This window comes from Myxine glutinosa, chromosome 7 (genome assembly GCF_964187855.1).
Source record: "Myxine glutinosa chromosome 7, kmMyxGlut1.1, whole genome shotgun sequence".
Taxonomy (NCBI): domain Eukaryota; kingdom Metazoa; phylum Chordata; class Myxini; order Myxiniformes; family Myxinidae; genus Myxine; species Myxine glutinosa.
Window position 1 is genome coordinate 136,521,330 of NC_136267.1, and position 14,750 is coordinate 136,536,079.

Genomic DNA, 14,750 nt, shown 5'->3' on the forward strand with positions numbered 1-14,750 from the left:
CTGGTATGCACATATCTCTCCCGTCGGTATGTCCTTAGGGTATGAAAAATATATATATATATATTGCAATTTTTTTTTTGGGGGGGGGGGAGGAATTTCTTTGGGAAATTTTTTTTTTTCAACTTCAATTGTTTATAAAATGTGATATCACGTATATTACAAATACATTTGTGCAAAATAATTGTTTGAATTATGATTGGTTTAATTTAAACCCATGACAAAACGGCAACTCGGGTACAGTCATTTTATCTATACTAGGGCATGCCCGTACTATATATATATCTAAAATTATATCCCCCCCCCCCTCTATTTACATGAAATGGTTTGGTCCAAAGCGAACGGCTTGCGAGTGGTGACAATCCCCCCCCTCTATTTACATGCAATGGTTCGGTTCCAAAGCGAACGGCTTCCGGAGTTTGGTAAAGAAATCGCCATCGCGTACACAAACGCGCAGGAAAGCGAATGAATCGCAAATTCGTTTTTATTAGTTGTAAAACATAATGCCCAATTATTCAATTAGCGCCAACGTATTTTGGCTGTTTGCAATTTAATCGCAAGGCAAAGTAGAAAGAGAAGAGGGAAAAAAAGAAAAGCCTTGCCTTGCTGCAAACAGCTGCTGCAAACAACAACAACAGGGAAGGCTGCACTGTCCGGAAGTTGGCATATCGCAGTTACGATTATTTAGTGTTAATGGCCAATTATTCAATTAGCGCCAACGTATTTTGGCTGTTTGCAATTTAATCGCAAGGAAAAGTAGAAAGAGAAGAGGGAAAAAAAGAAAAGCCTTGCATTAACGCATTAACGCTTGCATTGCATTAACGGTTCGGCACACGTGATAGCTCGCTGCTCTCTGATTGGTTGAAGCGTTTTTTGGACATAGCTCGGTAGGTACTTGTCCGATTAATTTCAAACCTTGAAAAGGCACATCCTCGGTCCCCAGCAATATACCTGGCAAGTTTCAAGTATATCGGACCCGTGGTTGTCGAGAAACAGCGGTCACAGACAAACACACAGACACACAGACAGACACACAGAGATTACTGGCATTATAGATAGACTAGGGCATGCCCGTACTATATATATATCTAAAATTATATCCCCCCCCTCTATTTACATGAAATGGTTTGGTCCAAAGCGAACGGCTTGCGAGTACGGTGACAATCCCCCCCCTCTATTTACATGAAATGGTTTGGTCCAAAGCGAACGGCTTGCGAGTTTGGTAAAGAAATCGCCATAGCTCGGTAACTACTTGTCCGATTAATATGAAACCTTGAAAAGGCACATCCTCGGGTCCCCAGCAATATACCTGGCAAGTTTCAAGTATATCGGACCCGTGGTTGTCGAGAAACAGCGGTCACAGACAAACACACAAACACACAAACACACAAACACACAGACACACAGACACACAGAGATTACTGGAATTATAGATAGATATCTACACATCTGGGCAGTGTCTGTGTTCTCACTTAACGACTCCCTCAAACTTTTGTTTCCGTGGTTGCGAAGTGTTTTTAATAACGTTGTGGTGGTCTTGAATCACGTGGTGGTGAGGTATTTTGAATTACGTGGTGGTGAGGTATTTATAATTACATGGTGGTGAGGTGTTTTTAATTAGGTGGTGGTGAGGTGTTTTTAATTAGCGTGGTGGTGAGGTGTTTTGAATTAGTTGGTGATGAGGTGTTTTGAATTATGTGGTGGTGCGGTGTTTTGAATTACTTGGTGGTGAGGTGTTTTTAATTTCGTGGCTGTGAAGTGTTTTTATTACGTGTTTTATGGCTGTGAGGTGTTTTTATTTCGTGTTTTATGGCTGTGAGGTGTTTTTATTACGTGTTTTATGGCTGTGAGGTTTTTTTAATTTTGTGGTGGTGAGGTGTTTTTATTATGTGTTTTATGGCTGTGTGGTGTTTTTATTACGTGTTTTATGGCTGTGAGGTGTTTTAAATTTTGTGGTGGTGAGGTGTTTTTATTACGTGTTTTATGGCTGTGAGGTGTTTTTATTAACGTGTTTTATGGCTGTGAGGTGTTTTTATTACGTGTTTTATGGCTGTGATGTTTTTTTAATTTTGTGGTGGTGAGGTGTTTTTATTATGTGTTTTATGGCTGTGTGGTGTTTTTATTACGTGTTTTTATGGCTGTGAGGTGTTTTCAATTTCGTGGTGGTGTTTTTAATTTCGTGGTGGTAGAGGTGTTTTTATTACGTGTTTTATGGTGATGAGGTGTTTTGAATTACTTGGTGGTGAGGTATTTTGAATTACGTGGTGGTGAGGTGTTTTGAATTACGTCGTGGTGCGGTGTTTTGCATTACTTGGTGGTGAGGTGTTTTGAATTACGTGGTGGTGATGTGTAATCGTCCCAAACTTCCAGTCTGCACCTACCCCTCCCCTATTTATGTGCTGAGGGGTTCTTTCTTGAAAAAAAAAACATTCAACCGAAATCTTCAACCTAAATTGCCTATAAAAATGTAATATCACAAACACAACAAATACATTTGTGCAAAGTAATTGTTTGTATTATGATTGGTGAAAATCATGACAACACAGCAACTCAGGTACAGTCATTAGCCTCAGCTAAAATAAGCCTGTTCCTCAGTATCGACGCGGTGAGGCGAGGGCAGCGAGCCGAGCCAAGCTAGTATATATATATATATATAATATATATATATATATATATATATATATATATATATACAGTCACATGAAAAAAGTAAGTACACCCACATGTAATGTTTTGATTTTTTTCAACATATTTCAACATACAGCTATTTGATCTTCATTTCAACAATATTGATAGATAAAGATGATATAATATAACAAATATCATGAAACATTTACATTTTGTAGTCTATTGTATAATTAAATAAAACATAAATGCAATTTCACATGTAGAAAAAGTAAGTACAAACCCTTGGCTCTAATAGGTGGTATTGCCCCCTTTGGCAGAAACAACCTCAAGTAGGCATTCTTATAACTGTCTACCAGTCTCTGACATCGACTGGGAGAAATTTTTGCCCACTCCTCCATGGCAGAATTCTTTCAGCTTTGCGATGTTTGAGGGGTTTCTTGCATGCACAGCTCGTTTCAAATCCCCCCACAACGTCTAGATGGGGTTTAGATCTGGGCTTTGACTTGGGAATTCCAGAACCCTCCATGTCTTTCTTTTCAGCCATTCCTTGGTGGATTTACTGGTATGTTTAGGGTCATTGTCATGTTTCAAGGTCCACCTTCGGTTGAGCTTCAACTTTCCGACAGATGGCCTCACATTATCCTCAAGCACCCTCTGGTACAATGAAGAATTCATAGTGGATTATATGATGGTGAGCTGCCCAGGCCCTGATGCAGCAAAACTGCCCCAAACCATAATATTTCCACCACCATGCTTTACAATTGGTATCAGTTCTTGTGGTCAAATGCTGTCTTTGGTTTTCGCCAAACATGTCTTCTGGTACTGTGGCCAAATAGCTCTACCTTTGACTCATCTGTCCAGAGCACATTGTTCCGGAAATGCTGGTCTTTGCCAAGGTGTTCATTGGAAAACTTTAGTCTTGCCCTTATGTTCTTTCTGGAGAGCAAAGGCTTCCTCCTGGAACACCTCCCATGAAGATCAAATTTGTGCAGCCTCTTTCTGATGGAAGACTCGTGCTCTTTGACATCAAGAGTGGCAAGAGCTACCTGTAGGTCCCGTGATGACATTCTGGGGTTCTTCGAGACTTCTTTCAGCATCTTGCGGTCTGCTCTCGGGCTGAACTTGCTGGGGGCGGGCTGGCCTGAACAAGTTGGCAGTTGTTTGGAATCTTCTCCACTTGTAGATGATCTTCCGGACAGTCGAATGATTGATTTCAAATTGTTTGGAGATCTTTTTAAATCCCTTCCCAGACTCGTAGGCATCTATAACCTTCTTTCTGAAGGCCTCAGAGAGCTCTTTTGATCTAGCCATGGTGATGCCACACAGTCACACACTTCAACAATAAAGAGCAAACCAAACTAAATGTCTGAGGTTTAAATAAGACAGGTTCCTCCAAGATCCTCTCTAACGATGTTCTAATCATTTGCACCTGAGCTGGTGCACCTGATTCTAATTTTAGGTATTTGAAGTCGTGATAAATGTGGGGGTGTACTTACTTTTTCCACATGTGAAATTTACATTTATGTTTATTTAAATTATACAATGGACTACAAAATGTAAATGTTTCATGATATTTGTTATATTATATCACCTTTATCTGTCAATATTGTTGAAATGAAGATCAAATAGCTGTATGTTGAAATATGTTGAAAAAAGTCAAAACTTTACATGGGGTGTACTTACTTTTTCACGTGACTGTATATATCTCTGTCGGAGGGTTCTCCTGAGAGCTTGACAGGCAGAACGTACGTAGATGGCTGTGACGTCATTACGTGTGCTCATTAAAAGCTGGAGAACTGAAATTATATTTGGATATATATATATATATATATATATATATATATATATATATATGTATATATATATGTATATATATACATATATATATATATATTTATATATATATATATATATTATCTTGTTATTACATTAGTATGTATATAATGCATGAGAATAAATGTATATAATAAAATAAATGCAAATTAGTCACAAAGAAGGAGACAATTTAGATTACAATGAATGGTATTACATTAAGGAGCATTGTAAAATATCCAATAATAACAAGAAGACGTCATGCAGAGCACGATACTTCCAAAATCCAACCACCCCCCCCCCCCCCCCCCTAAGGTTCCCATTAATACAGCAAATTGTCAATTACATCAAGATTAAAATTGACGATCTTGATCAAAGCTCGGGTCAATAGGATGAAAAGTGATGATTTTTCAGATGAAAAATGATGATTTTAGAAGTTTGACCTTGAGTTGACCTTTGACCTCAACAATAGCTGGTTTCCTAATTCAGTGAGGCACGTCCGTCTGTTTGTTTGTCACCGGCCTACAGGTCACAATTCTAAACCGATCGTCATGAAAAGTCACCAAGTTGTATAGGTCCTCCCAATTGAGAAGCCTATTGTTTTTGGGGTCAAAAGGTCAAAAGGTCAACATAGGCCAAAGGTCACCAACTTTGCCAAATTTTTAAAATCCTCAATTTTCATCCGATTGACTTGAAAATTGAACATTTGCACATTAAGTCACTAAATATGGAAACTAATTATTTTTGAGGTCAAAAGGTCAAAGGTCAACTCAAGGTCAACCTTCCAAAATCATCATTTTTCATTTGAAAAATCGTCACTTTTATTCCTGTTGACCCGAGCTTTGATCAAGATTGTCAATTTAAATCTTCATGAAATGGACAATTTGCTGTTTCAACGGAATTTTTTTTCTTGGGGGTGGAGGGCGGATTTTGCAAGTGTCGTGCTCCACATGCCGTCTTCTTGTTATTTTTTTAATTCCGCAGCTGAGCATGTATAATTATTAATGACTTTTCCACACTCCTCTCGTCTTTTGTCACGGCAAGGGAAACTGTTACGGATGTGCAAGCAGATCCACCTGAGCATGAATACCATGCAGTAGAGAGACCATCGGAGCATGACGTAAACGTTAAATTGATAGCTAGACGGCGACAAAAACAATCAACCAAATGCTTTGTGAATTATTGTCGTGTTGCAGGTCGGCAACATTCACCCCTCTGGGAGACGTAGCATTAAGTTCGATCACGTTTCTTCAGGAATTGCTAAAAAGAACCTCCAAATAGGAACACAACATGGTGCCCATAATGGCGGAAGCCGGCTCACATTTTATCGTTTTTGTACGATTAGTTTGGATATTCTTATTTTATTTTTTATGTTTCTTTTTTGCTTTACTAGCTTTTTCGATGTGCAGAGCACCGAGGAAAATGCCACAGCCCAATGATACATGCAATAAGAAACGTGATTTGTGTGATGTAATGTCAGCTCCCCTGGTGTGTAAAATGGAAAAGGTAGAAATTGGCAAAATCGTTTCAACAAATGAATTCACAAACTAGAGCAAATACTGCCACTTTGTGGGCCGCAGTGCCACACAATTTAATCCACCGCCTCAAACCGTTGCGACGTATTAATCAGCCGGAGAGGCAAGAAGGTCATGAGATTTGGATTCTCCGAAGTAATTTTCTTGATGTAATCCCGTTGGAAGCTCAAGTAAGATGCTGCAAGTCTGCCACCCCAATGTAAGTCCCAAAAGGGTTATCAACTGAAGAGCTACAGCACAAGCTGGGGTTATCGATGTTGCATAAACAGGAATTTTATTGTTATTTTTTTGGTATACAAGATCGAGGCTCGTGTAAGAGCTAACATTGATCACAAAAATACAAACTGAAACATAAAACATATGATAAAGGGAGCGGGGAGAACAAGATGGAGAGCAGGGACATCGGGAGATCTGTGGGAGGGAGAGGGCTTGGGGTGAAGAGGCATGGGAAGGGGGGGTGGGATAGGTAAAAAAAAACACATGGACACTGCTCGGACTTCCAGGAAAGAAGTCGATATTTCAAAAAAGTGGATCTAAAAAGTGAAGTGAAGTCGGTATTTCACACAAAAAAGTGAATTGCTACACAAAAGCCTCGGTGTGTTGCACAAATTGTAGTATTTAGAAATACCTTCACACTCAATCTCCACCTTCACACACATGCCAAGTCATTTCGAGCACTTACCGAATGTTCTGTTCGCTACTCAAAAAAAAAAATTAGCAGCTTCAAACACTTTTGGGCTTCAGTCCTGGTCCCAGTTTTGACCTTTCAAATGTTGTGGTTGCATTAGAGTATTATCTTGCTACATTCGTTACCGAGCTTGCAGAAACGTCCCTTTAAAGAGGCCTCAAGTGCAAACCTTTCAGAATGGGTTAGAAGTTAGAACACCTACATGGCTACGTGTACGGTACATATAGGCCTTACTCTGGATGCTTCACTACTTAAAAGTGTATGGAGCCCCCTCGAGGGCATCCTCTCTTTGACTGGATATGCATTGAATAGAGATTATACTTATACATGTTAAAATCATTAAAAACAGTCGATTAGGCCTAAATTAGCTTTTCCTTTGTTTTTAAAATGTCGACCTCTAAGGGCATACTTCAAGTAGTAAAGCCTGGTGTTGGCTTAACGCTTGAGGTGGCTGGCTTGGGATCTTCGGGTGTTGAGTTCGAGGCCCTGCTGTGCCGTTGAATTAACACCAGGTTGGGTTGACTCAGCCTGTCAACCTTCCGATGTTGACGAAATGAGCACCAGCTTACTGGTATCAGAGAGGGCACTGCATCAGCTGCATCCGCGCACCCAGGAAATGATTGCGAACCAGCAGACCAAAAATGGCTGCACAGTGCACATGATAGCGAGCAGCCCTAAGTAGTTAAGCCCTGCTGCTCGCCACGTTATGGCACAACCTTCAAGTAAATATTATAACTATTCCCAATTCCTGAGAGGCCTTTATCATCAATGTATATTTTGATACTGACCAAGCTGGAGATTGTATCAAGCAGTGCCACGTCTTATGGGAAAACTTTGCCCCTGTAAATGAATCCTCTTTAGTTGTTCATGACTAATGTGGGTTAGCAACCCTTGTGAACTCAAAATTCCTGTCTTTTGTTCATGACTAATGTGTGCCGGTGCTCTTTCTGAATTCCAATTGTCCTGTATTTTTGGGGGTGAATGTGAAAATTTGGGTTTTTTGGGGTGAAAATTTGGGTTTTGGGTGAAAGTTTGGGTGAAAGAAAGGTGAAAGAGATCTCGCGAGATCTTGGAGACGGCGGCAGGGATTTTCGAAGCTCCACACGGTCTCCACGTTTTTCGAAGTTAAGTCTGTTCACAATTGTATTTTGTCGAAACTGTATTTATCTTTCGGTGTGTGAAGTTATTGTGTGCAACTTTGGTTGTTTCTCGGTGTTTATCTTTCATAAATTGATCGTCTGTTTGCCGTGTCGCGAGCAAGGCCTTGTACAGTGTGCACTGTACAACCTTGAGGCTTTGTTTTTCTCTCAGTGGTCCGTCGTTTGTGATCCAATAACTTTCGTTCTCTGTATTCCCAGTCTTTTCACCCATAGCCTACTTCCTTGTGTAAATCTCAACTCAAAAAAAAAAACAAAAAAAAAAAACATTTCCTTCTCTGTTCTCATTCGTTTATTCATTCTTATTCGTTCGTTCGTTCTTCGACCACGTGTTTCTCCCCCATTTCCCCAGATAGTTTTTCACTCATTAACCTTCAATGTTTACACTTTCCCCTGAAGTTATGTATTCCGTCATATTTTATAACACCTTTTTCTTCTTCTTCTTTAAAAGGCTGCTTTCGACTTGCTCACCAAATCAATTCATCCCAAAAAAAATATCCATCTCCTATAGTGCCTTTTTTCTACATTCCCTAAACTCTCCTGCACTCCATCCTCCATCCAGCGTCCTTAAACGTATTTTTAACTCGAAGGTCACAAGAAACTCATTTTGCAATAAATGTTCGTTTCCCATAAATCGTACACTTTCAAAAATCCAATCTCACCCCTCCCCTCCAAATCTTCCCCATAACCCCTCCCCTCCAAATCTTCCCCATCACCCCTCCCCTCCAAATCTTCCCCATCACCCATCCCTTTCAAATCTCCCCCCTTGCCCCCTCCCTCCTAAACTACCCCCTCACCCCTCCCCGCCAAGACGCCCCCTCGTCCCTCCCCTCCTAGACTCCTGCCTCACCCCTCCCCTCCAAATCTCCCCCATATCCCATCCCTTTCAAATGCCTCCCCTTGTCCCTTCCCTCCCAAACTCCCCCCTCACCCCTCCCCTTCAAATCTCCCCACCCTCATTGCTTCTCAATTTTCCCCCTCTCACTCCCCCTCCTCAAAGCGTCCTCCCCGCTTCTTCCCCCTTCAAACTCTCACCTCCATCTCCCCCAACCTTCTGCCTCGCTCTTCCCCCTCCTCAAATAACACCTCATTGTGGCTCACCCAATCACCATCAAACCTTTTGTCCGCCCCATCCTTCCCTTTCTCCGAGCTATTCTGAAATCTCTGACACACCTTCAACAGCTCTCCCTACCTCTTCCACCTCTTCTACATCTTACCCTACCCCTCCTCCCCCCTGTACTGTATCTGATGCTCCCCCTTCCTCTTCATTAACGGTATGGACCTCAAACATCCGGGGCCTTCGTTCAAACTTAACTGATCTCTCCATACAGGTTGCTTCTGTCAAACCAGACGTGATCTGCTTAACAGAAACTTTCCTCCTTTATGATGTCTCTGATTCCATAGTATCTCTCCCGGGCTACTCCCTCCTCCGGTATGATAGACCTGAGCCTCGTCCTGGAGGCGGGGTTGCTATCTTTATCAAAAACTCTCTTCCTCACTCGCCCTGCACTGCACTCTCTCCACCTCACCCCCAGGAATACCTCTGGCTACGGCTTCCCCTTCGCTCCCACCTCTTGTTCATATGTGTGTTGTACCGTCCACCAAACAGTGATGACTCCATCTACATCTCGCTGTCTGATGATATGGACCAACTTCTATCTACTCATCCCAACTCTCTCTTCCTCATATGTGGTGATTTCAACTGTCATCATGCCAGTTGGCTGGGTGTGGGTACCTCTCTCACCAGCCATGGCTCCTCAGCAAAGGACTTCTGCGACTCACTGGGACTGACACAATCTGTCAATTTCCCGACCCGGATCTCAGTCAACGGAACATCTTCTCTTCTGGACTTGGTTATGACTAACTTCCCTGAAAATGTCTGCTGCTCTTCTTCTGCTCCGATCGGATCATCTGATCATGTCCTTGTTAAAGTGGACATCTCTCTGACCATCCTCAGGGAGCCTGCTCAGCGTCGACGAGTCTGGCATTTCACTCAGGCCAACTGGCACGGTCTTCAAGCAGCCATCAATCATCTGGACTGGTCTCCCATCTCTACCACCTCTGACATCAACTCATCCTGGGAATTCTTCCAAAGTAAATTGCTCTCTCTCATGCACAGATTTATCCCATCTCGTCTTCAGTTGTCATACCCTTCCTCCCGTCCATGGTACACGGAATCTTGTGGTGAGGCTGTTGCCCAGAAACAACTTGCCTTCGTCTCCAGGAAAGCAAATCCAACGGAAGGAAATCTCATTTCCTTTCACAAAGCCCGAAACAAGTGTGTGTCCACCCTCAGGAGAGCCAGGAAACAATATCTCTCCGTTCTCAAGACCGAACTCTCTTATCTGTCTCCCTCTTCCAAATCCTGGTGGCGTCTGGTCAAATCCGTTTCTGGTGTTTGTTCCCCCTCCATCCCCTCCCTTACCTCAAACGGCTACACAGCTGACTCCGCACGTGAAAAAGCTGAATGCCTCAACTCTGTGTTTGCCTCTAAATCTTGTGTCCCAAACCCATCCCTCTCTGTACCCACCATACCCAGTCGTACCCTGCTGCTTCTGGACTCCGTGTCCTTTCCTCCTGACAAGGTGGAAAAGTTTCTGTCAACCCTCGACTCTGATTCTGCAACTGGACCCGACGGCATCAGCCCACGGGTCCTAAAATCCTGCTCTGCTGCTCTATCTCACCCTCTCTCTGTTCTCTTCACCCTCTCTTTTGCTCAAGGTCAACTGCCATCTGCTTGGAAATCAGCCAACATCACCGCTTTGCACAAAAAAGGTGCAAAAACAGATCCTAGCAACTACAGACCAATCAGCCTTCTCCCAATTATCAGCAAAGTCATGGAATCCATCATTGCTTCTGATATGAAATCTTTCCTCTTCTCCAATGGCTTGATCTCTGATCATCAATTTGGTTTCAGACCAGGTCACTCTACTCTGGACATGCTGCTTCTGCTGTCTCAACAATGGATGGAGGTCCTCAATGCCAAACAGGAAATTAGAGCTGTCTCCCTCGACATATCACGTGCCTTCGACACGGTCTGGCACCCCGCTCTGCTCACCAAACTCTCCTCCTTTGGTATCCATGGAAATCTCCACGCATGGCTGGTGGACTTTCTCTCTAGTCGTCGTCAACGTGTGGCCCTGAATGGGTTTCTCTCATCTCCTCTTCCTGTTCAGGCTGGAGTTCCCCAAGGCAGTGTTCTGGGCCCCGTGCTTTTTCTGGTCTTCATCAATGATCTCTCTGACTCTCTCGAAAATCCTCTCTATCTCTTTGCTGATGACTCCACTCTCTGCCGCTCCATTCCTCTTCCCTCAGATCGGCAGTCTGCTGCCTCCTCACTCTCTGAAGACCTGGACAAAATCACAGACTGGTCAAACAAGTGGAACATGTCTTTCAATCCTGACAAATCTCACACTCTTACTATGTCTCTCCGAAAAGATCGACTGGACAACCCTCCCATCTACTTTCTCAACAATCCTCTCCAAGAAGTTCTGTCGCTCAAGATTTTGGGTCTCACTATCTGCCATGATCTTTCTTGGGAAAACCACATTTCCAAGCTGGCCTCCAAAGCCAGTCGCCGACTGGGCATCCTCCGTCGTGCGAAGTCCTTCCTCGGCACACCTGAGCTCCTCACCACATACAAGGCTTTCATCCGCAGCTCAATGGAATACTGTTCTCCCCTATGGGCCGGTGCTCCTGCCTCACACCTAGCTCGGCTTCACGCTGTTGAAACCAAAGCGTTCAGAATTATTGGAATCTCCCGCGATGAAGCTATCTCTGAGGGCCTTTCACTCACTCACCGCAGGCAGGTAGGTGGTCTTTCTGTCTTCTACCGACTCCTCTCCGGCCTTGCACCCCCAGCTCTCTCTGTGCTCTGTCCCCCAAATATTCCTACAGGTCGCACAAGATCTGCCAGCAACCCTCTGATGGTTAAACTGCCGAAATCTCGGCTCTCCGCTCACCTTCACTCTTTCATTCCTCTTTTCTCCCGCCTCTGGAACAAACTCCCTCACTCCCTTCAATCCCACTCCTCCCTTCAGGTCTTTAAAACAGCTGTTCACCACCATCTCTTATCTTCCCCCATCCAAAACCTTGATCTTTTCTACCCCCGCTAATTCACCCCAGATCCACCTTGTTTGAAATTCCAACTTCTTTCCTGGAAGTCCTGGCAGTGTCCATATGTTTTATACCTCTCCCACTGCCCCCTTCCCACGCCCCCCCCCCCCCCAAAGCCCTCACCCTCTCTCAGATCTCTCGATGTCTCCATGTCTCTCGGTCCCTGCTCTCAAATGTTGTGTTTGTGTCCTTCCCCCTCTCTCCCCATCTTGTCTACCGCTCCCTATGTTATGTTTTATGTGTCGGTTTGTCTTTCTGTGTGATTAATGTTCGCTCTTTCACGAGCCTCGATCTTTTATACAAAAAAAAAAAAAAAAAAAAAAAAAAAAAGTTTTGGGGTGAAAATCCCTTTAAAAAATTTGCTCATACACGGACGTCCCCTGGCCCTGAGCCATTGGAAAATAGCAAGTGGCTGTAGCTGTGCAATCGTATTAATATGCTGCGTCTCCGTATGTCTGCCTGTCTGACTGTTCACTTGTACACACAAAAACGGCTTTGCCAATGTCCACCAAATTTTGCATACATCTCGGGGCTACCCGGCATCACGTTATTGGCATAAAATGCTGTAACTCCCACTCTCCCCCCAGTGAGGGTGGGTTGACACCCTACGATTTTTGCCTGTGCTCGTGGCACATTGCCATGTTGTTGACCCCTGCCGGAGGGGGTATTACTAGTCAGGGCCAAAAAATGAATTTTCCCCAGCACCCTCCCCCTCTCCCAAGCCGCTCCTGGAGGGAGCCGGTTTTTATTGTCACCTAAAATAAGAGGACAATGGTAAACAGGCCACATGCAATGACATGGCTCCAACACTTATTGAAAAACAATTGTTACGATAGTGCAATGTATTGCAGTTTCTTTCACTGTGTCATCTTTAATTTTTTTTTTTTGTTCCACACCATCATTCATTTCCATTTGCATTTTGTATTCTCCCTTGCTTATTTTGATGTATTCACGATGGCATGTGCACAGAAAACAATCTACATACTATTTTGTCTTGTTTAATTTACAATTCCTGAAAAGCAAGGAAAGCTATTCAATCACCTGGCACTTAATCCGATAGGATTCAATCAGAAAACAAACCGTGGAGCAGGCACATCAAAGGCTGTTTAGCATTCCAATCTGAGCATGGAGTTCAGATGGAAATGCTAAACAGCATTGTTTAGACATATAAACACATTATATAGGACAAGTACCCGGAATTCCAGAATCCCATGCCAGTACATGTCCCATATACTGTGTTGATATCAACAACTAATTTCCTTGTAATTTATATTTTAAAGTATACTCACTTATACTGATGTTTTTACTTATGCATTTGACTTACAGTGCATCCAGAAAGTATTCAGACCCCTTCACTTTTTCACATTTTGTTATGTTGCAGCCTTATGCTGAAATCGTTTAAATTCATTTTTTCCCTCATCAATCTACACTCAATACCCCATAATGACAAAGAGAAAACAGGATTTTAGAAAGTTTTGCAAATTTATTAAAAAGAAAAAACTGAAATATCACATTGACATAAGTATTCAGACCCTTTGCTATGACACTTTTTTTTTTTTTTTTCTTTTTTGTATACTGAATCGAGGCTCGTGAAAGAGCTCACATTTAGCTCAGGTGCCTCCCATTTCTCTTGATCATCTTTGAGATGATTCTACACCTTGATTGGAGTCCACCTGTGGTGAATTCAAGTGATTGGACATGATTTGGAAAGGCACACACCTGTCTATATAAGGTCTCACAGCTGACAATGCATATCAGAGCAAAAACCAAGCCATGTGGTCGTAGGAACTGCCTGCAGAGCTCAGAGACAGGATTGTGTCGAGGCACAGATCTGGGGAAGCCTACAAAAAATTTCTGCTGCATTGAAGGTTCCAAAGAGCACAGTGGCCTCCATAATTCTTAAATGGAAGAAGTTTGGAACAACCACGACTCTTCCTAGAGCTGGCCGCCCGGCCAAACTGAGAAATCGGGGGAGAAGGGTCTTGGTAAGAGAGGTGACCAACAACCCGATGGTCACTCTGCCTGAGCTCCAGAGATCCTGTGTGGCGATGGGAGAAACTTCCAAAAGGACAACCATCACTGCAACACTCCACCGATCTGGGCTTTATGGCAGAGTGGCCAGACGGAAGCCTTTCCTCAGTGAAAGACCGCTTGGAGTTGGCAAAAAAGCACCGAAAGGACTCTCAGACTGTGAGAAACAAGATTCTGTGGGCTTTCATGTGTCTTTTCAACTTTCTTTCATGTTTCTTTCATGTGGCATTTCTATAATGTATATACATATGTATATATATATATATATATACATATATATATATATATATATATATATATATATATATATATATATATATATATATATATATAATTATAAAATTGAAATCTTGCGTGTTTGTGTGTAACATTCGATCGGTCCAGGGGCGTGGCTTACCCCTTTGAGAGAGTAGTAATATCCACCATTTTATTAACTCGCATAGCTTTGAGGCCTGTTTTGTAGGCCCGTGGTGTCTTGCTCTCTCTCCCAGCTTTATTTAAAATCAAATTCGATATATCATTTCATTTTTCACAGTCGCTAACATAGTTTTAGACTCGGTTGAAAAAAAACGGGAAGAAAATCGCACCACGTTGATATACGAAAATACACCGCCTAAAATAACAGGCATACAGTATATATCTTCGTTATTTCATTCAACATTATTACCCGGAAGTAAAATATGTTTCAGGAAATTACCGAGAGATATTTCTTCGATTTTTTTTATTATTTATATGCGCATACACTTTAAATAGGTTTATTTGAAATCTTTAATTTTCACAATGTAA